Here is a 22052-nt window from a genome sequence, read left to right as displayed (position 1 = left end):
CCAAATTTTCAATTTGGGGATTTTTGATTTGGCCCATTATTCTTGAAATTGTTTGTTCCATGTTGTTATGCTATGTTTAAGGAGTGCTTTGCAACAAATTTCATGAAAAATGGTTAAGTATTGAACCTTGTATGAGCATTTCTTTGTTTAAGTTCGTTCTTGCTCTTTTTGTTCGGATTTTGCTTGAATCTGTTGCTTTTTTTCTCATGTTGGTTATACTTGTTGATTATGAAGTAGATTGTAGTATTAGAACTAGTACTACTTTTATAATTCACATTTTGCAAATTTTGAAATCGAAAAAATGGCGCGAAGTGTATACTTAGCTTGTTTTTGCCATATTCGAACTTCAAGATTGTTTGGTAGACGATATTTGTGTTACTATTATTCGTCTTGGAATAGTTGATTCTTTGAGATTTTGAAACATAATCCCTTGAATTCTTAGTTGAAACTGGTATAGGATGGCTTTTGTGGGTGTTAAAAGCCCCCATTTACTAAGTTTGACTGTTGGTATCGTAGCCCCCATGAATGGGTGGCATTCGATTTTTGTGTTTTGTCCTATCGGCAGTCGTTATGCTGCCGAAATGTATCTAGAACACGATTATTAGTTTAGGAAAAAATGAACTAATTGAGAAATCTCGTCTATCATATCATGGATTCGCCTCCATTTGTCGATGCTAAGGAGATTCTAGTCGGTCCTGACGAGGTAGTTCGCCCTCGAAAGAGGGTGACCCGACCTCGTAAGGAAGTTCGAGAGTGAAACGCCACTATTGATCGACGTCGCTAGGAGGATGATGAGGGGATACCGTTCGTTCCTGAGACGGTTGAGTCGGTATATCTTTTTTTATATGTACTTAAAATATTTCTATTTTTTGCTTCATATACATTTGTTTACTAACTGTTCTTGTATTCTTGGAACAGGTTCCGCGGGAGACCGTGAACGGCATGGTGAGGACTATACGTGCTTTCCGAGCTGCTTATCGAAGAGCCCTCGTGACTTTATCATGCCGTGATCATCGGATGATTGCGGTAAGTTTCATTTCTTTTTTTTTTTGCGACGAAGTTATTACATTTCATGTATTAATCTTTGTTTTGGGATTTTGCAGGATGTACAGCAACCGTCTAGCAGTCGCAGAGCACCCTGAGTCCTTTTGTACACATTTTGTTATATTTTTAGGAAACAAATGTACATATTATTTTGTTTTATTGTACATATGACACTTTTTTTGTATATGTCATTTATATTATTATTATTTTTTGTTTCCATGTGTACGCAATAAATTTTCCGAGGGAGGGAAAGGGTTCCCGAATTACTCCCCTCGAAAAAATAACAAAAGAAAGGAAAAAAGGTAATAAAAAAGAAATAAGGAAAATAGAAAAAAAAAAGGAGGAAAAAAGGAAAAGGAATAATAAGAAAAAGAAAATAATAAAAAATAAAAAAAAGCAAATAAAAAGGAAAGAAAAGGGATACAAGGGTTAGCAAAAAGCAAGCACATGATTAGTCTTAAGATTTCGTCAAGATTCCGTCATTATGTAAGCCAAAATACAGAAATAAACCTAAACCACATGTCGCGACATAGAAGACGCGCGCAACTGGATGAGTTGGGCACGGCTGTCGCGAGCATGTGATTTAGTTGCGCGCGGATGTCGCGCACAACTCATGAGTTGCGCGCGCCACCTGTTTGTGAACATTCCTTTGGGCGAAAATTGCCGAAAATATGCTTCTCTTGGGTTTATTTAAGCATGGTTTCGTGTAGGTTTTTTTTATCATCTCGCATTCATTCGCTTAGTAATATTATAAGAACTAAAAAGAATAATCTCTCTAAATTCTTACTCTCCCTTTTTTGTTTTTTTATATATTGAACAATGGTGACAACCTTTGAACAACGTTTGAAGCAATGGGTTACCTCCCTTTCAAACGAGGACAAACTAGCTTTCAAAATTTATCACCTAGACCCTCTATTGAATTATATGCAATTAGTGTTTATTTTTATTTCCTTCATGCCGCAGTTAACCATTGGAACTCCAACCACCATCTCTTCTTATTTAAAAGGGACGAAGTTATTCCCCTTCCTGGTGAGTTCGAGGCATTGCTAGGCTTTCCTACAAATACTCTCCGGCACTACAAGAAAATTGACTTTTTGTAGCGATTATTTTGTGGCGATTGTACATTTGCCACAATGTGTAAGAATGTTTGTGAAATAATTAAGGAAATCGTATCATTTTACAATCGCCATGGTTTTCCCATATAAAATTGATACGGAAAACATAATAATACATATCCACACTATTTTTGCAAATTTATAAAATTATGAGAAATCGTATCATTTACAATCGCCACTAAATCCCAAAAATCGATACAAAAAGCCTTTTCTACACTAGATATATAAATATTGTTTGACAAAGAATACATAAAATATGTCATAGTTTATTGGTGAAACATTTAAAATAAGAGTTTGAGGTTTCATGTTCGAATCTTGTAAATATCATATGTATGATTTTTGTTTTTTTTTGAAGAAAATGTGTTCTACATTTATAGCGATTATAATTGCTACAATAATCACCACGATTGGATGTAGTTTTTCATATCGATTATTTAGGCTAACCCCAGTGATATTAAAAACCACTACTAAAGGCTAAGGCAACGACGGATATTGTATCGAATGAACATTCATTGGGAAAGCTTTTCGTTGCAAATACAATCGATATTAAAGGTTAAAATCACCGCTACGAAAAGGTTATTTTCTTGTAGTGTGATCCCTGTGACTTATACGCCCCCATTGTCGGATCCCAAACCTATATTCCAAAGATTTTTTGGCTTGTCTGACAATGATATGACCAATATTGTAACTGAAGAAGGTGTGAATTTAATTCAATTTATTGAACATTTCGTCGCCCCTCGTGACAACATGACTAAACAACGCTTTAAAATTCGTGCTTTATGCTATTGTCTTGTTGTCAATTGTTTACTTAGGACAGGCAAAGAATATGGAGATTATTCCATGGTATCCGTAGTAGAGCAAATAGAGGGATGTCATTCACTCGCTCCTTTGGCTTTGGCAGAAACCATTTTATGTTTAATCGCCTTAGAGGAGACCCTAACGAAAATGGTTTCACGGGAAGTCCACTCCTATTACACGTAAGTGTTTTTTTTTAAATATTTTTTTTGAAGCGCACGCCATAAAGTTGCGCTGGTATGACCAAGACAATCTTCTGTGCTGCGCGCGAATGGCGCGCACAACTTATTCTGATGCGCACGCCACCTGCTCGTGGAAAAAATTGCAAACTGATTTTTTTTTTATTTTTTCACATTTGGCTCATGGAGCGTTTGCGAATAGTTGATCAGCCACAAAATATCGAGGCTAATGGACTATGGACATTCCCTGGACGTCGAATCCTTTACAAGCACAAGAATGAAGAGGAATAGGCGTCGTTTTTCTGTCACGGGGTTCCTAACATACGTTTTGTGATTCCTTGGTGGAACATAAATAGTATGGTTGGGAGTAGTCTCAATTGCCCTTACATTAGGCTTTTAGGCCTATCTAGTGCTACTTACATTTTTCCTTGCAGGGTAATGAGAAAATACGGGATAAAACAGATTATTCCCCCGCAAGACTGTGATGCACCCAAAGATGTGACTTTCATAACCGAGCGAATTTTTCGTTGGATAGAGTATTGGTCAAGTCTTCTAAGGTGGGTAGTACAAAATCCTAATGCGAGTATTTTCTTATCTTCCTTTTATAAAGCTAGGATGAATGTGGCGGATAAGGGCGAATTAAACAAGGCCCGATCTCAATATCAAACTGCCACGGCGCGCAATCCACCTAAGCCTTTAATCCATTCGGCCACCACTACCCCTCCTAGTGGCCAAAACAAAGGAGTGAGAAGAAAATTGGACTTCTCATCTCATAAGGCGCGTTCGAAGGAATCCAAAAGGAAAGCTCCCTCCAAACCCGCATAAAAAGGTGTGATAATCAAGGAAACTTCGCAACAAACTCGAAAGAGGACTCTAACAAAAGCTTCGGATAAGAGTAAAAGGGTTGAAAAGGCTCCTATTCCTAAATTGAAGAACAATGTACGGGTCAAGAAGAAGAATGTAGGAGAAAGCTCTAAGGTTTCTAAAAATACTGCGATGGAAACTACTCCTCCATCATCCGTGACAATTAAGGATATAGTGAAGCCTTAGAGTGTTACACAATTTCGTTGTGTTCTCTTTTTTTTTAATAAAGTGTAATCACTACTATGCCCCTTTTCTTTATTTATGATCTAGTTCAACAATGTCTCTTTTTTTTTTTAATTTGAATGAAATAAAAATGAGCTTTATGTTTTGTATTTTGATATGACCGAATCATACAGAATGCCTACATATTCGTATCACAAAATCAGGTCATTGCGTAGTTCTAATTCTTTTATTATGTATATTTTTTTATTTTTTTCTTTAACTCCATTGGTAGAAATTAAATGAAAAAATTAATCAAACTTTGTTTAAAAAGAATTAAATCAAAGTTTAATTTTTATATTTTCCGAGTACATGTTTAAATCAAAGTTTCTTTACCTCTTTATATTCATGAAACGCCCTCCTTTTATTGTAAGTAGAAGTTGCAAATTCGTTCCAACAAAAAAGTCCGGGTTTCACAGTTTACGATCAGGTGGCGCGCGCAACATCTAAGGTTGTGCGAGCCTGTCGTGTGCAACTGAATGAGTTGCGCGTGACATCCTCGCGCAACTATTCCAGTTGCGCGCGACACCTGTCCTACGAGTGTTTCGAAAAAAAAATTATTTCTGTGCTATTACCCCCCCAAGTGTGAAGATTTTTTTTCGCGAAGTTCGATAAAAAATCTGAACACTTAGAACGGTTTATTATTTCTAAATTACCCCCTCAAGTGTTATGTATTTTATCGTATCATTCGGTAAATTGCATAACACTTGGAATCTTTTAATTGAATACTAATTAAAGTTAGTTGTATGAATGAACGAGTCAATCCGGATTTCATATGTAATATTTCTTAAGTCGGTCAATGTTTATTAATTGGCAAATTTCATCTCCTCCAATGTTTATTAATCTGACGGCTTTTCCTGGTAGGATTTCAATTACGCGGTAGGGACCTATCGAATTAGGTTTGAATTTACCTCTTGGATCGGTAGGTGGACCCCTAACCTCTTTTAGTACAAAGTCACCTTCTTTTATGTTTCTAGGTTTTACTCTTTTATTGAAATGACGCGCAATGCGCCTTTGGTAGACTTGTACATGATGCAAATATCTTAATCGTCGTTCATCGAGCAATAAAAGCTCTTCATCATACCTTGCTCTTACCCATTCAGCTTCCGGCAGCTTACTTTCGAGTACGATGCGCAGGGATGGTATTTCCAGTTCGACTGGTTGAACTGCGTCCATTCCGAAAACTAAGGAGTATGGAGTTACTCCTATTGATGTTCGTATAGACGTTCTATAACCCCATAGTGCGAAGTGTAGTTTATTCGGCCAGTCCTTATAATTTTCTTCCATTTCTTATTGATGACTGTTATATTTTTATTTGCCGATTCTACATCTCCATTCATTTAATGTCTGTATGGGGATGAGTGATGATGTTTTACTTTATAACGAGTTAAGAGGTTCTCGACTTCAGCTTTGAATTGTGATCCCTGATCACTAATTAGTTCATGTGGAACTCCATATCTACAAAATATGTTTCGTTCGAGAAACTTTGCGACATGTTTAGAAGTGATATTCATGTAAGAAGCAACCTCAATCAACTTGGTGAAGTAATCGATGGCTACCAATACGTACTCGTGCCCTCCTGCTCCTGTTGGAGAGACTTTTCAAATTATCTCAATTCCCCAAGTTGAAAAGGGCCAAGGGGAAGTGAGATTATATAGTTCGGATGGTGGAAGGTGTTGTAAATTAGCTAACACTTGGCACTCTGGACATTTTTTGACATATTGTATGCAATCATGTTCCATAGTGGACCAATAATACCCTTGTCGTGAAATTATTTTTGCAAGCACTTTACCATTCATGTGAGGTCCACAAACACCTTTGTGATTATTCTCCATAAGGCGTGTAGTTTCGGGTTGGTCTATACACAATAAACTTTGACCATTAGGTCCTTTTTCGCATAATTGACCATTTAATAGACTGTATTAAGCCGCAAGTGTTCGTAAGGCTCGTTGGTCTTTTGATGAAGTATTTTCGGGATATGTACCATGAGTAATATATTGGAGGATATGATCATACCAAGGATTGTGATTGTTTCCTTCGATGTCATTTATTTCCTGTATTGCGTTGCAATATGATGGTTCTTCTCTTCTATTAACGCATAATGACATCACATTCAAGTGATCTAGAATGTTGATCATTGAGGCTAATTTTGCTAGCGCATCGGCAAATTGATTATCATCCCTTGGGAGATATTTAAAGTCAATATGTTCAAAATGCTCGATGAGTTGCTCTAGGTGTGCTTGGTATAATATCAATTTGGAGTTCTTTATTTTCCATTTTTTCAGTTTATGATTTAAAATCAAACTAGAATCTCTATATACCTCTAATTTTTGCACACCTATGCTAGCTGTTGCTTCTAATCCAATAATGCACACTTCACGTTATGCGGCATTATTAGTAACCTCAATGTCTTGTTTGACAGAGATTGGAGAATGTGCTCCCTATCAGTAACACTCCTACGCCACATCCCTTTTGGTTGGATGCACAATCGAAGTACATCTACCCATTTGTCATCTTGTGTCATGAGAATCTCTTCATCTGGAAGATGAGTAGTTTCTATATGACTTGTTTGAATTGGATGTTGGTCTAGAAAGTCGGAAATTACTTTTTCCTTCATTGATTTTTCTGGAACATATTTTAACTCAAATTCGGCCAACATCACCAACCATTTGGATATTCTTCCTTGTATAGGTGGTTGTTCAAACAAATACTTTATCGGATTTTGTTGAGAAATCACATGAGTAGTGTATGGTAACATATAATGTCGTAATTTTTTAGTTGCCCACACTAATGCTAAACTTGTCTTTTCTAAAGTGCTGTATTTCGTTTCATATTGGCTGAATTTTTTACTTATCTAATATATTGAAGCTCGACTTTTTCTACCTCTTGTGCTAACATGGCGCTTGTGGCTGTGTCTGTCACTGTAATGTATAGCCTTAGAGGTAGTTTGGGTGCTGGTGGTGCTAAAATTGGTGGACTTTTGAGATAATCTTTGATTTTCTCAAAGGCCTTTTGGCATTGATCGTCCCAGTCATTTTTTTCATCCTTTTTCAATTTTTTAAAAATATTGGCTCACAAGTCATAGTCAATTTGTTGATAAATCGACTAATGTATTGTAGTTTGCCAAGGAACCCCCTAATTTCATTTTCTGTTTGAGGGGGAGGCATGTCAACAATTGCCTTTATTTTAAAGGGATCGATCTCAATATCGCGTGTGCTTACTACGTATCCGAGTAACTTGCCGGAAGTTACTTCGAAGGCGCATTTTTGTGGATTTAATCGCATGTTGTATTCGTTTATGCGAGTGAAAAATTTGCGTAAAGCTTTTATATGTCCCATTATATCTTTGGACTTTACAATCATATCATCCACATATACTTCTATTTCTTTATGCATCATATCATGCAAGAGAGTCGTAGCCGTTCTTTGGTACGTAGCTCCTGCATTTTTTAAACCAAATGGCATGACTGTATAGCAATACGTACCCCAAGGGGTGATAAAGCATGTCTTTTCTTCGTCTTCTTTTGCCATTAAAATTTGGTTGTAACCTGCGTATCCATCCATAAAGGATAACATCGCATGTTCAGCCGTGTTATCTACCAGTATATCAATATGTGGTAGAGGAAAATCGTCTTTAGGGCTAGCCTTATTAAGGTCCTTAAAGTCGACACACATGTAAACTCGTCCGTCCTTTTTAGGGACTGAGACGATGTTCGCTACCCATTCTGGATAATTACATACGCAATTGAAACCTGCGTCCAATTGTTTTTGTACTTCTTCTTTTATTTTTAATGCGACATCAGGTTTCATTCGTCGAAGTTTTTGTTTTACTTGTTTAGAGGTAGGGTTCAAGGGAATGGTATGTTCCGCAATTTCCCTATCTATTCCAGGCATGTCCTTGTATGACCAAGGAAACACGTCTTTGAATTCTTTGAGCGTCGATATGAGGGTCGATTGCTCTTCCGGATTTAGAGTTAAGCCAATTTTGACTTCTCTTTTGTTTTCATTAGTTCCTATACTAACTGTTTTAGTTTCTTCGGTGATAGGGTTCTTTTGTTCTTGTTCACTCATTAATTCAGCAAACTTATTAATATTATCATCTTCATTAGATTGATTGTTATAGCATTCGAAAGATTCAATAGAAGGCATATACTCGGAAATAGAGCTCATATTATTAGGATCTTCATCTTTAGAACTAGAAAATAAAGACTCAATAATGGCCACAAGGCCTAGATTATCTGCTTCCCTAAAGTCTATAATAGATTCGTCGTCCGATTCTTCAAACATTATCCCTTCGCCTGTGACAATTTCCAGCTTATCGCCTTTGTGATTGGTCCATTTGAAAGATTTCCTCCATCCATACCCCAAGGTTTCATTAGAAGGGGTGATCAATGAAGTTAGGTCAAAAGCTTCATCTTGGATGGCATTTTGATTGGTCATTGTAGCGACATGATTTTGCTCTAGTCCAAATAGCAAGTTAAATGCTTGCCTATCATAGCACCCTGGAATTGGGTATTTTGATTTAACGATACTAAAATCGTCATTCACGAAGTAGCAATCGTGAAATATTTCGAATCCAGGCTTCTTGATTCCTTCCAAAACTTGTGGTTCTGGAAATTCATAGCATGGGTAGTCTTCTCCCTCCCTAATGAATTGTCCGTTAAGGGTTTGTTGGTAGGATGGGAGTAAAGAGACTATCCCTTTCTTGTTGTTGTCTCTACGTGCTTTGTTTTTTGCATCATGAGACTTTAATTCTTCTTTGGTTGGTTTATAACCCAATCCAAAGGAGAAGCTTTTCTTTGGGATAGGAAGTAAGAAAGATTTCTTCATTCCTATTCCTAAAGGCATCCCAGGAAAGTAACTACTCTTGAGTAAGATGTTGTTTACTACCCGAGTAGAATATGGATCAAGCTTGAAAGGTTCTTCCAAGTCTTCTTTCATTTCTATTGTGCAGATTGGCTCCGCGGCAAATCCCCACATGTCCTCTTCATAATTATCGTGGTTGATTATTTATTGCTATTTTATTGATCATTTATTGCTATTTTAAGTGGAGAAGCATGTATAGTCATAGGAAGCCATTGATAGTTCAACCTAATCATTTGATGAAGTGAGGATGGTATTGCACCAAGCTCATGTATCCAAGGACGTCCAAGTAGAAGGTTAAATGTAGGTTTGATGTCCATAACGTGGAATTCAACCATCTTTTGTATTGGGCCTGTGGTAATTGGTAGCTTAACTGTTCCACACACCGATCTTCTCTAATTGTCATAGGCCCTAATGCTTTGTGTTGTTGATTGAAAATCTTTTTCTGGATTAAGCCTAAGTATATTGCAGTTTGCAATGGGCACACATTTACAGCTGACCCATTGTCTACCAAAGTTAGAGGGATGTTGTATCCCTTGCACCCCACAGTTAAATATAATGCATTGTTGTGGTAGTGTCTTTTGAAGGCAAATCATCATTAGTGAAAATGATTGATTTGTCAGATTTCTCGCTAGTAAGCAAGCTCACGAGATCTTAAGGGGTTGTGTCTGTGCTTACAGACAAAGCCGTCAGAGCATTCATAAAGGAATTCCTATGTTCTTTAGAAGTACTTAGGAGTTCCCAAATGCTAACATTCGCCTTGGATTGGCGAAGTTGTTTGACCAATGGATCTTCCACCTCAAGTGGAGGTGGTATTGTATTTTGCATTTGACCTTGAGTTTGATTTTGTGTGGTCGAAGATCCATTTGGTGGTGGTGCTTGGTAAACTCGCCCAGAACAAGTTAGATGATCTATCTCGTTTGGATTAGTTGTAGGACTCATAAACCAACTTTCCTCTTGGGGCTTTGAGCGTGCCTCTATTTCAAGATGTTCCATGAGTTGAGCTTGATGACATTGTTCATCCAAGGAGAGATTTGATAAGTCTTGTGAATTCCCCAAGAAATGATCCCAATCAAGTGCTCCATTTGTTTCATTTTGTAAACAAGATGGAGGTGGGACGACGACATACTTAGAGACATATAAGTCTTTAAAGTCGTCGTCCCATAGTCCACATACTTCATTAGTTGCCCCTATGAGTATTGTGGATGGAGGTTCTCCTATAGGGGTGATATAGTTCAAAGGATAGAACATATCACTTCCCATATGGTCCTCATTGATGTGAAACACCCCTACGGGGGATGCATTATTTTTAGGTTTAGTTGTGGGAATTCTCCTATCGTCTACCAAATCTTGTATTTTGTGCTTCAAGACAAAGCAACGTTCAGTATCGTGTCCATTGCCTCTATGATAAGTGCAATAAACATTACCATCCCAATTAGCAAATCTTCTTTCTGGTGGAGTGGGCGGTGTTGGTCCTGTTGGCGCAAGTAAACCTTTTTCATTTAATTTCTCTAGCAATTCTTTATAGCTCACAAGAAATGGAGTAAATTTTCTTTCTCTTGTCCATGTTTCCCTAGGATCATTATATTGATTTGTGTTATTGTATTGCGTGGTGGTCGCAAATACGTCAATAAAGGATGATGTGCTATCATTCCCCTTCTTGTAGTTATTTTTAGGTTGATGATGATAATGGGGTTTATTTGCCTTTTCCTTAGCAAGATCATCTTCAATCCTAGTAGCCACGGAATAGACTTTTTGAAAAGTGTCTAAACCAAGGTAACGTAGATGTTTGTCGTACTTTTCATGATAGTTGTCAATGAATTTTTGTACTAATTCGAGTTCGGGTGGCCTTTGGGCAAGGTGAGGCGCCTTTTCTCGCCATCTACAATAGAAAGCAAGGAAACCTTCATCGTCGCCTTGCTTAAGCATTTCGAGTTCACGCGGAGTGGATTTGAACTCTACGTTACTCTCATATTGGGTAATGAAATCCGAAACTACATCTTCCCATGTTGCCTTGAATTTTGGATCTAGCCCATAGTACTACTCTCTTGCGGCTGGGTCTAGAGATAAAGGGAAAGTCAAAGCATAAACCTTAGGATCAACTCCCTTTAATGCCATGGTGCCAGTAAACACATTAAATGATTTTGTGGATTATTGGTCACCTTAAATATTGGAAAGTCCGTAGCTACGAAATTTTCTTTTAAAGCAAGTCCTACGGGAGGAGCAAACTTTTCTGCGTCGAATTATTTGTTCCCCACTGTAGAACGAAGAACTAGTTTCTCCAATGACTTTTCTTTGATGGATAATTGTTCCATCTTTTCATGCAAGGCTAAAGCTTCAACATTTTTCTTATTAGCCTTTTCAATTTTCTTAATTCTTTCTCCTCGGCTTCTTGAGCCATTTCCTCTCTCAAACGAAGAATCTCCTCTTGAAGTTCTTCAATGGTTGACATTGTTGTTGGACTAGGACTAGTTGTCGAAAAAAAATGGTTTGAAAGGGATTGATCTTTGGGTGGTAAACGTAGAAGGCGAGTGCTCGAGAATCTTCTTTCCCAATATTGGAAACCGGCCCTAAAGAAGTACGAAAGAATAAGTAAACCGATATGCTTGCTTAGAAGGGGAAGAAAGAAAAAGAAAAAAAATGACGCAAGATATATTCGAACGGATAACATCGCCCTTAACAATTCTTGAATAAAGATATCGTTTTGACGAGTCAATTTGTTTTTTGAAAAATCAAAATTGATTCGTACAGTGGGCACGCCCAAGTGATTCAGTTGCGCGCGGATGTCGCGCGCAATGAAATGACTTGCGCTTGGAGGGGTCGCGCAACTCAGTGAGTTGTACGCGTCACCTGCTCGTATGATTTTTTTTTTAATTCGAGAGCTTTTTTTCTTGTTTTCCCTTTTTTTTTGCATCGTTCATTTTTTTTATGTTACCCTTCGAATATGACTCTAAATCACGAAGAGACGACTTTGTAATTAGGAACCTAGACCAAACTAAAAGGAAAAAAAAGAGAAGACTATCCTAACACGTTGCATATAGTCACGTAATCACATAAGCATGCCACAAGTTAAGATTAACGTATTGCCATTCTATGGTCAAAAGGCTTGGGTGTCTAAGGTACCATATCTTAAGAAACGACGCACAAATCATTCACTCAACGAGTTGACCTATGGCATCGTCCTCCCAACATTTTGTTGGCGATATGGGTGGGATGATTGTTATTGATTTCGGGATAGAAGCCTAGTGTTGGCAGCCCCTAGTCAATGAGCCAATCCCCAACGTTTAAGTGTGCTATACTTATGTATGATGCAATGTTGCTTGTTTTGTTTTTACTTTTGTGCAAAAGGAAGATATTATGCATTCAAGTCTCGCTTTCTAACTAGAGATTATCCATGTTAGTTCTCGTTACAACCCATAGGCAACCTGGTGTTGGAAACCTTGGGCCATAACTACGAACTAATCATGTAACCTCTAAGTCCCCAGTAGAGTCGCCATTGTAAGGAGGGTGATCCCATCGTAAGGGGTACTCTCCTTAAATACCCAAGGCCCTTTAAAAGCCTATGACTTTACACTTGTTAGGGTGTATTAGGATTTGAATTCCTGACGGTTTGGGGGACCTTGAATTAGAAATTATTCCATCATACACACTTTTTTGTAAGGAACAAGTAGGAGTCGCCAATGAGTTTTAGGAAAACCCATAAACCTCGTTCATGCCTTTCTCCCAAGTAGAGTTCCAGGGATATTTAGCATGAATCATAAGTTTTCCCATGCCCAAATTGGTCTACATAAACCAGAAATGAGTTAGAGAGCGAGGGTACCAAGATAACGTTCCCTTTAAAGGGGAATCGCGATCCTAGCCCTAGTGCGGCCTCTACTAGCTTTTCCTTTGCACAATTTCATCACCAAACAATATATGCAATGGATACCTAAAACTATGTTAATTGATTTTATTTACACACATCAATTCACGTAGGAATTACATCGTAAGGTCGTTATTCTTATTTAATCAAATTCGTGAAAAGAACAAGAATATAAACAATATTCGCCTTGACTTAAGTGATCAGCCAACAATTATTTTATTCAATTCTAATCTTTATTTAGGGAAAGGTACTATGTTGAATTGATTAATTAATTATTTTAAAAGTGATCAAACAACACTAATTAATTAATTAAGATTCTTTTAAAAAAGAAAATAAATGTGATTTAACTAAGTCCTCGAAAATTTACCTGACACAAAATATCATTCTATATGCTCTTGTGGTTTGCTTTATTTGACAATTGTTAGGTAGGAAGGGTAATTGGATGGATTTGATTGGTTGATTTTGAAGCCTGTTTATTGGATTTACCTTGAATTGTTTGTGCTTGATTTTTACTTTTTCGGGTGAAGCATATTTATTTATTCATTGATGAGATCTTTGCTTAGGGACAAGCAAAGGTTTGGCTTGGGGGACTTTGATGTGTCTGTTTTATATAGTATTTTACCCCCGTCCCTTGGTCATAATTAGTAGTGTTTTTGGCTCTTTAGAGCCACTTTTATTACTAATTGGTGTTTTCTAGTGTTTTCGTAGTCTTGTTTGAGTTTTGTAGGAAATTGCACTTTTGGAACATTTTTCCCGGGTTTTCATGGATCAACTACGTAAATTGGAGGAGCACGACCATCTTTGAAGCCCAAGGCCGGTTAGAGTCATCAAGCCGGTGATTCAGGGCTCGGTAATCGGGATACCGAGGTATTTGGACCGAATGATCAAGACCCTAAGTGGATATCCGGGTTGGGCAAAAGAAATAAGCCCAATTGAAGTTCCAAGCTACACTGGTGCCTTGTCACACGAAAAATATGTTTATTTTAATTTATAATTTTTGTTTGTGTTGATAATTATTGAATTAATAATAAGGTAGTTACTAAACGATTATTTGAAATATTAGTCAATGTTAAAAATGTTACTTTGTTCTTTTGCAAGTGGTCATACGTTGTGGCTAGTTGCATAGAAAACATAATGTATACATTTAATGTTTGACAAATTTTTATATGTGGTTGGCACATCGTGTGGGGTTATTTATTTAGGGGTTACTCAGTTAGTCCGGGGTTACACGATATGTCAAAGGTTACTCGATCGGAGGTTACTCGATTTGGGGTTACTCTGTCTGTTATGTGTTATTCGATCAATCAAGAGTTAATAAGTCAGGGGATACTTGTCGGGTAAGGGTTACTCAGCTCGGTCAGAAAATTACCGAGATAGTGTTTTTTGTGTTCCAATCGGAATGCGTAGAAAACGTGCTATTTTTGTTTTGATAATTATTAGATTAATAAATTGGTAATTTTTTGTGTAATTTTTTTTTTTTGTAATATTAATTAAAATGGATAGTATTTGTGTTATTAGGAAAAATAATAATAAAAAAAAGAAAAAATATTAAAAATAGTAGAACTGGAGGTTTTTTTTTTATTTTTTGGAAAGAAGTGGAAGTTATTTGGACGATTATTTTTTACTTTTGTTTTAAAAAAACATGGAAGTTATTTGGAGGATATTGCAAAAAAAATGAAAAGGGGGAATGCATGAGAATTAAGCATTGGGGTTTTGGAAAAACCTCTTTAACTTACTCTTAAATTATATAACTGAGTGTACCCGTGCAATGCACGGGATATATATTTTACAGAATGATATTACAAAAAATCTAATAACAAAAAGGAAAAAGATATATGCAAGAATAGACATAAAATTAACATTTAATGCACCAATTTACTCGTGAATTGTTGATAAATTCCCAACTTAACACTAAAAAGAAAGTAAATTAGCATTACCCTAACAAAAATTCTATTTCAAATACAGGAAGTTAAATTTTATATGGTAACTAACTCTAATATGTGGCTAGTCACACCGTGTGGTCAGCTATTATTGGAGTTATTTTATCAGTTTTATAGGGGTTAATTATCCATTCAATTTTATAGATTTAACCCCGTTAGTATTATAAGTGTTACTCTGTCAATGTTATTGGGGTTACTTTGTTCTTGTGCAAGCAGACACACTGGTGGGTTGTCCCACATAAAATATATTATATATTTATTTTGTGTTGATGATTATTGAATTAATAATAAGGTACTTAATTGAACGTTATGTAGAAATATTAGCCAATGAGCATATCCGTGCTAATGCACATATTTTTTTTTATTTTTTATTTTTTTTTATCATTTGCACAGATTATATTATATGCAAAAGAAAACAACACAAAGTGAAATGTTGGTAATTATTGAGGTTCCTTGTTAAAAAAAACGAAATTATTGGGATGGGTGGAAAACATGATGTATATATTGTTTCACAAAGTTTCATATCTGGCTGGCTACACCGTGTGGCCGGGTTATTTGTTTAGGTGTTACTTAGTTGGTCAAGGGTTACTCGGTTAACTTAGGGGTTATTTGGTCAGTTAGGGGTTACTCGGTTAATTGAGGGTTATCAGTCAGTGGATATTCGGTCAGTCATGGGTTACTCAGTCAGGGGTTACTCAGTCAAAGGTTATTCAGTCAGCCAGGAGTTACTTAGTCAAAGGTTATTCCGACAGGGGTCACCTAGCTAGTTAGTGTGGCCAGCCAAATAGAAAATATGATATTTTGATTTTGATTATTATTGAATTAATAAAAAGGTGGTTATTGAGTGATTAAATATAAAAGAAAACAATTGTTATTTTTTTTAAGGAAAATAGTGGATCTTATGGTGGTTGTAATTTTTTTTTTTTTAACAATTGATTTTGATGTGTTATGCAGAAAAGTTAGGAAAAACTGTGAAATAATAATATAGATTTCTTGTAATATTGGTAGATATATTAAAATAGGTAACTTATTGGGGGTTTTTTTTTTTTTTTTTGGAAGTCTTGAGGAAAATGGATAATCTAAAGAGAAAAAAAAAAGTGGAAGTTACTTATATGTGGATAATCTGAAAAAAAAAAAAAAAAACAAAAGTAGAAGTGGAAGTTATTTATATATGTTTAAGGGGAAGTTATATGGAGGATAGTGCCCAAAAAAAAAGGGAGTGCATGAGAGTGGAGGATTGAGGTTTGGGAGAAACCTCATTAACTTACTGTACAATTATATATTAGACTAGAGTGTACCCGTGCAATTGCACGGTATATATATTTTACAAAATGATATTAAAAATAAATTTAATGACGAAAATTGTTTTTCAACTACGAAAAGTTGATTTTGATGTGGTAACTAACTATTATAACACCTTGTGTCCAACTCTTATGGGAATTACTTTATTAGTTTTATAGGGTTCATCCATTCATTGTGAGGTAACCCGTTGGTGTTATGATGGTTACTCCGTTAGTGTTATAGAAGTGACTTTGTTCTTTTACAACTTGTCACATAAAAAATGTGTTGTTTAATTATTTTTGTTATTGAATTAATAATAAGGTAGTTGTTGAACGAATATTTGAAATATTAGTCAAGGTTATAAAGATTACTTTGTTCTTTTGCAATTCAAGTGGTCATACGTTATCACTAGTTGCATAAAAAAGATGATGTATAGATTTTATGTTTCACAAAGTTTCATATGTGGCTGGCCACATCGTGTGGCCGGGTTATTTGTTTAAGGGTTACTCAGTCAATCAGGGGTTACACGATATGTCAAAGGTTACTCGATCGGAGGCTACTCGGTTTGGGGTTACTCGGTCAATCAAGAGGATTAATTAGTCAGGGGACACTTGGTCGGGTAGGGGTTACTCAGCTCGATCAGAAGTTATCGAGTTAGTGTTTTTTGTGTTCCAATCGGCCACGCGTAGAAAACGTGCTATTTTTGTTTCGATACTTAGTAGATTAATAAAATTGGTAATTTTTTGTTTTTTTTTAATATTAATTAAAATGGATAGTATGTGTGTTATTAGGAAAAATAATAATTCAAAAAAGGAAAAATAATAAAAATAGTAAAAGTGGAAGTGTTTATTATTATTATTAATTTTATTATTATTATTATTATTATTATTTTTTTTTTTTTTAGGAAAGAAGTGGAAGTTATTTGGAGGATTATTTTTGTTTTTTAAAAAAAAAAAAATATGAAATATTTTTTTTTTTTGACAAAAAAAAAAATGGAAGCTATTAAAAAAAATAAAAAAATAAAATAAAAGGGGAGTGCATGAGAATTGAGGATTGGGGTTTTTGAGAAACCATCAACTTACTCTTAAATTATATGTCTATTCTTGCATATACCTGACACAAAATATCTAATTCTTGATTGAAACATACTAATTCGTGTTATTGCTTAAAATGATTTCCTAACAGTATAACTATAATTCCTGATATATAAAATCTAATTTTCTGACTGTATATCTTTAATTCCTTACAAATTATCTGAATTGATATATTTCTTGAATTAAATTTTGTTATTCTTGACTTAAATTTTATAATTTCTTACGCCAAAAATATTTTAATTTCTGACTATTACATATATGACAAGGATGAAAACATAAGTAGATGTTTAGCAGGTTATACAGTGTCAGACTACAATGATGGTTATTTTTTTATACAAAGCTCATTCATGATCTGTTGGTTTTAGCGTTAGAAAATCAACAAAGAGAAGAGGTAATAATGATTCACTGTATCACTTTTATTTTAGATGTTCTAAGGAAGGACAGACAAAGGGAAAAATATTTTAATTTCTGACTATCAATGTTCCCCTCTTTCTTATGCATGTTTGAAACCCCCGAATCCCTAGCGTCATTTTCTACTGATTTTAATCACCATTTTCTTGCTTACTTATAGTTTTAGTGTTCTACTCAACAAAACCAACAAAACAATCCCCTTTTCACTCTTGCTTTAGTGATATTTGATGTTGAATTAGCGTGCTTCCTTAGTGGTTTGACCCTTTACTTGCCACTAACTAGCTTAGTGTAGGTTTAGGCTTTATAAATGATTAATTTGGTTAAGGTGGTAGCTTAACGACCTATCCCGTCCCGACCAAATTTTGGCGCCGTTTCTGAGGAAGCGGCTTGTTTAGCGAATATTATTGCTTTTGTTAGAGTCATTTTGCTTTCTTTTCTTTTTGTTTCTTTTGTTTAATCATCTTTGTCATTGCTAATTGTTTGCTTAGCTTTGGTGAATGCTTAGGAGGTCTCAAGGAGCACCCTCACATCAAATTGACCATGAAATCAACCGAACCTTGAGACAAGTCCGTAGGCTTTATTAAGACGAGGGAAGAGGTTTTGGTGATATAGTTGACAGTGAGAGTGATACTTACTCTTCAAGTTCACCACGCGAATCAATGGCGGGACAAGAGAATGATGTCTTGTTTCGTGAGTTCGGAAATCCGGAGGATTATGAGCTCACGGGAGGGATTTTGCTACCCGTCACGGAAACCAACTTCTCAATCCATCCACAATATACTCGAATGGTCCAATCGGAGCAATTTTTCAGAAGCGCAAGTGAGGACCCTATTGAACATTTGGACTGATTCCTTGAATTGTGCACAATGATGCAAACCAATGATGCAAACCAAAGACTACATTCGTATACACCTTTTCCAGGCAATCTCTCACCGAACGAGCAAAGAAATGGCTAAAGCAAGTAAAGCCTAACTCTCTCACAACATGGAGGGAGGTTGTAAAGGCGTTCTTGAAGCGCTTTATCTCGAAGAGAAGACCGCCGAAATGAGAAGGAAAATTGCATCATTTGAGCAAGATGCCGATGAAAGTCTTGGTGAAGCATGGGAGAGATTCAAAGAGTTGGTGCAAGCATGTCAACTTGGAGCCCATGTCAAGAGCCAATTTGGATGCGGGGGCGGGTGGTCAACTAATCAAGATCCCTCAAAATCAAGTTGAAGCCACAATAGAAGAGGTAGCAAAGAATTACTCTTGGGGGGGCCGAAGAAGAAACGCTCCAAAGAGAGGTGGTATTTACGAATTGGAGAAAGTTGATCAATTACAACATCAAATTGATCAACTAACAAAAGGGCTTTCCAAATTGAACACGAGTGTGAATGCAAGTTCAAGTGGTGGAGCAAGCTCTTCTCAAGTTAACTCTTTCTATTGTCAAAATTGTGGAGGAACAAACCATGATACATCCTATTGTGGAGGTTTAAGCCCCAAACATGTAGCGGCATACAACACAAGGCAAGAGGGATTTAGAGGAAGCGGCGGTGGAGTAACTTGGAGACAACCACCACCCGGTTTTGTACCTCAACCTCAACAATGGAACCAACAAGCTCACCCTTCATATAACTCCAATCCTCAATATCAAAATCCACCTCCATCTCAACCCCAAAACCCAAGAGGAAGCTATCCAAGGAACAACCAATACAACAATCAAACCCAAGCACCTCAAAGAAACCATCAAGAACAAGCACCTCAAGTGGAGCTAACTCAAACTCAACTCCTCCAAGCCATGCATGCGCAAATGCAATCTTTTGGGCAACAAATGCAAGAGATAAGAGCTCACAACAAGATGGTTGATTCACAACTAGCTCAATTGGCCAAGAGAACTCCTTTCAATTCGCCATCCACTCTACCCGGACAACCACAACCTAACCCATCTCACAATCAAAAACCCGATACATGCAAGGCGATCACATTGAGGTCGGGAAATTCCTATGAAGGACCAAATGAAGGGGATAGTTAGGAAAAGAAGGGAGGAGAGGAGAGTGTGAATGAAAACAAGGGAGGTGAGAAAGAAAAAGGTGATGAGATAGAAGGAGGTTCGGAGAAGAAGAAGAAGATAGACAATGAGAATACAACTTCAATTCCTAGTGAGGCTAGGAATCTTGATGGACCGGTTCCTTTTCCCGGTCGGCTCGCGGAGAGGAAGTTGAATGACAAATTCACAAAATTTCTTAGTGTCATGAATAATTTGCATATCAACCTCCCTTTTCTTGAAGTTGTGACACAAATGCCATCTTATTCCAAGTTCCTCAAAGATATTCTCACCAACAAGAGGAATCTCAATGATGAGCTTATCACCCTTCCACATCAAGTGAGTGATCTTGTCCAACATAGGATGCCCAAGAAGGAAAAAGACCCGGAAAGTTTCACTTTGCCGGTGAAAATTGGGAACATGGAAGCTAGGGGCGCCTTAGCCGATCTTGGATCAACTGTTAGTTTAATCCCTCTATCCATTGCTCAAAAATTCAATATTGAGATGATCCCTACAAGGAAGACAATTCAATTGGCCGATCGGTCGGTGAAATTACCTTGTAGAGAGCTTGAGGATGTTCCAATTCAAGTGGGACATATTTACGTGCCTTGTGACTTTGTAGTGATGGATATGGAGGAAGATGTTAACACTCCTTTGATTTTGGGACGTGAAGCTCTTAAAACTTTGGGGGCGGTCATAAATTGCTAGACTAACACCATCACTTGTGAAGTAGCCGATGAAAAAATTGTCTTTGAATTTTCGAAGTTGCTCAAGACCCCCATGGTTGAAAAATGCTATAGAGTTGATGTTGTGATTGAGGAGCTAGATCGCTTGGGGAGGGTCATGATGACGCCTCAAGATACAATGATTGAAGCCCTTACATGCAAAGAAGAGTTCCACTCTCAAGAGGCTAAAGAATTTGTCATGGAAATGGAGGAATCCTCAAAGGAGGAAGTTGAACTACAAGTTGAGGTCGAGCTAGAGTCCAAGGAGGAGAAATTGGAGGAGAGTTCTAAGCCTCCTACCAAGGTAGAACTCAAACCCCTTCCCCCTTCTTTGAAATATGCTTTTCTTGATAAGGAGGGAAAATACCTGATTATTGTCAATTCTACCCTAGATGGTCTTAATTTGGAAAAACTTCTTGATGTTTTAAGGAAATATAGGGATGTGATAGGGTATAGCATTGATGATATTAAAGGTATTAGCCCTTCTTTATGCATGCATCGTATTCATCTTGAAGATGATCATTCCACCTCCATTGAACCTCAAAGAAGGTTGAACCCTGACCTTCAAGAGGTTGTGAAGAAAGAAATCTTGAAACTACGTGACGCAGGCATCATCTATGCTATCTCTGATAGCAAATGGGTTAGCCCCGTTCATGTGGTTCCAAAGAAGGGTGGAATGACCATAATCAAGGATGAAAGGGAGAGGAAATCTCCACCCGGACGCTGACCGGGTGGAGAATGTGCATTGATTATAGGAGATTGAACAAAAACACCAAGAAAGATCATTTTCCTCTCCCTTTCATGGACCAAATGCTTGAAAGGCTTTCTAACCATGCTTTCTTTTGTTTCTTGGATGGGTATTCCGGATTTTTCCAAATCCCTATCTGTAGACACCCATTTGTGTCTCCCCAAAACCAAACCCGGTGATGAGTACCTTTTACGTCGAATCATAATCGAATGAAGCGAAAGTGTGGAAAGTCTAGTGTTGTGGAAAGTTTTTATTTCTTTTCTCTTCTATCTGTTTTTGAAAACTTATTTTAAGAAAACAGCCAATCCAGTTTGGTTGGTCCATGATATGGGTCCAATAAATAGTGTATTTGGAAGGGGCTTGACAAGAGCTTTCCAACGATATATTATAAGCCCAATTCCGATGAATATTGAGGAAGTTATGGTCAATTTACTAAACTGGGCCCGGTTTAAGCTTTATGTGCGGCCCAATGATCTAGGGGAGGGCCTAATATGATTTATCATTCCTAATGAAATTAGGAATGGTTTTAGTCTTCTAGATTCTTCTAGAAGGATCCTTTCATTCCTAATTCAATTAGCATTGATAAATTGACTTTTTGTTGACTTTTCAGAGTTTTAATCAAAATCAAATAGCATCTTCGAGAAAATTATATGATTTTATCCTCCAGTACGACAAACTTATCTGATTTTCGAAAACGCGTTAAAACCAGGCTTGGCGCCTGACTCCAGGCATTGGCGCCTGGAACCAGGCCTGGGGCCTGGCGCTAGTTATTGGCGTCTGGCGCTAGTGTTGGTGCCTAGCGCTAGTTAGCCAGGACTTGCACCAACTCTGTTTTTTGTGCGTCAGACTCTGTTTTGTTAATTTTATATTTTTGGCTGATTTTCTCTATA

At 36.9% G+C, this 22052-nt stretch overlaps 1 non-coding gene across 1 annotated transcript; it reads right to left on the bottom strand.

Moving 5' to 3' along the window:
• Nucleotides 1–18707: 18707 nt before the first annotated feature.
• LOC145629775 (small nucleolar RNA R71) lies at nucleotides 18708–18811 on the bottom strand. Its single transcript, XR_014111922.1, has one exon. It is a non-coding gene; the product is annotated as a small nucleolar RNA R71 (small nucleolar RNA).
• Between the last annotated feature and the right edge of the window lie 3241 nt (nucleotides 18812–22052).

This window comes from Chenopodium album, chromosome 4, assembly GCF_948465745.1.
Source record: "Chenopodium album chromosome 4, dcCheAlbu1.1, whole genome shotgun sequence".
In the NCBI taxonomy this organism is placed as follows: domain Eukaryota; kingdom Viridiplantae; phylum Streptophyta; class Magnoliopsida; order Caryophyllales; family Amaranthaceae; genus Chenopodium; species Chenopodium album.
Note: the sequence above shows the minus strand (reverse complement) of the source record. Positions and strands in the feature narration are given on the sequence as shown.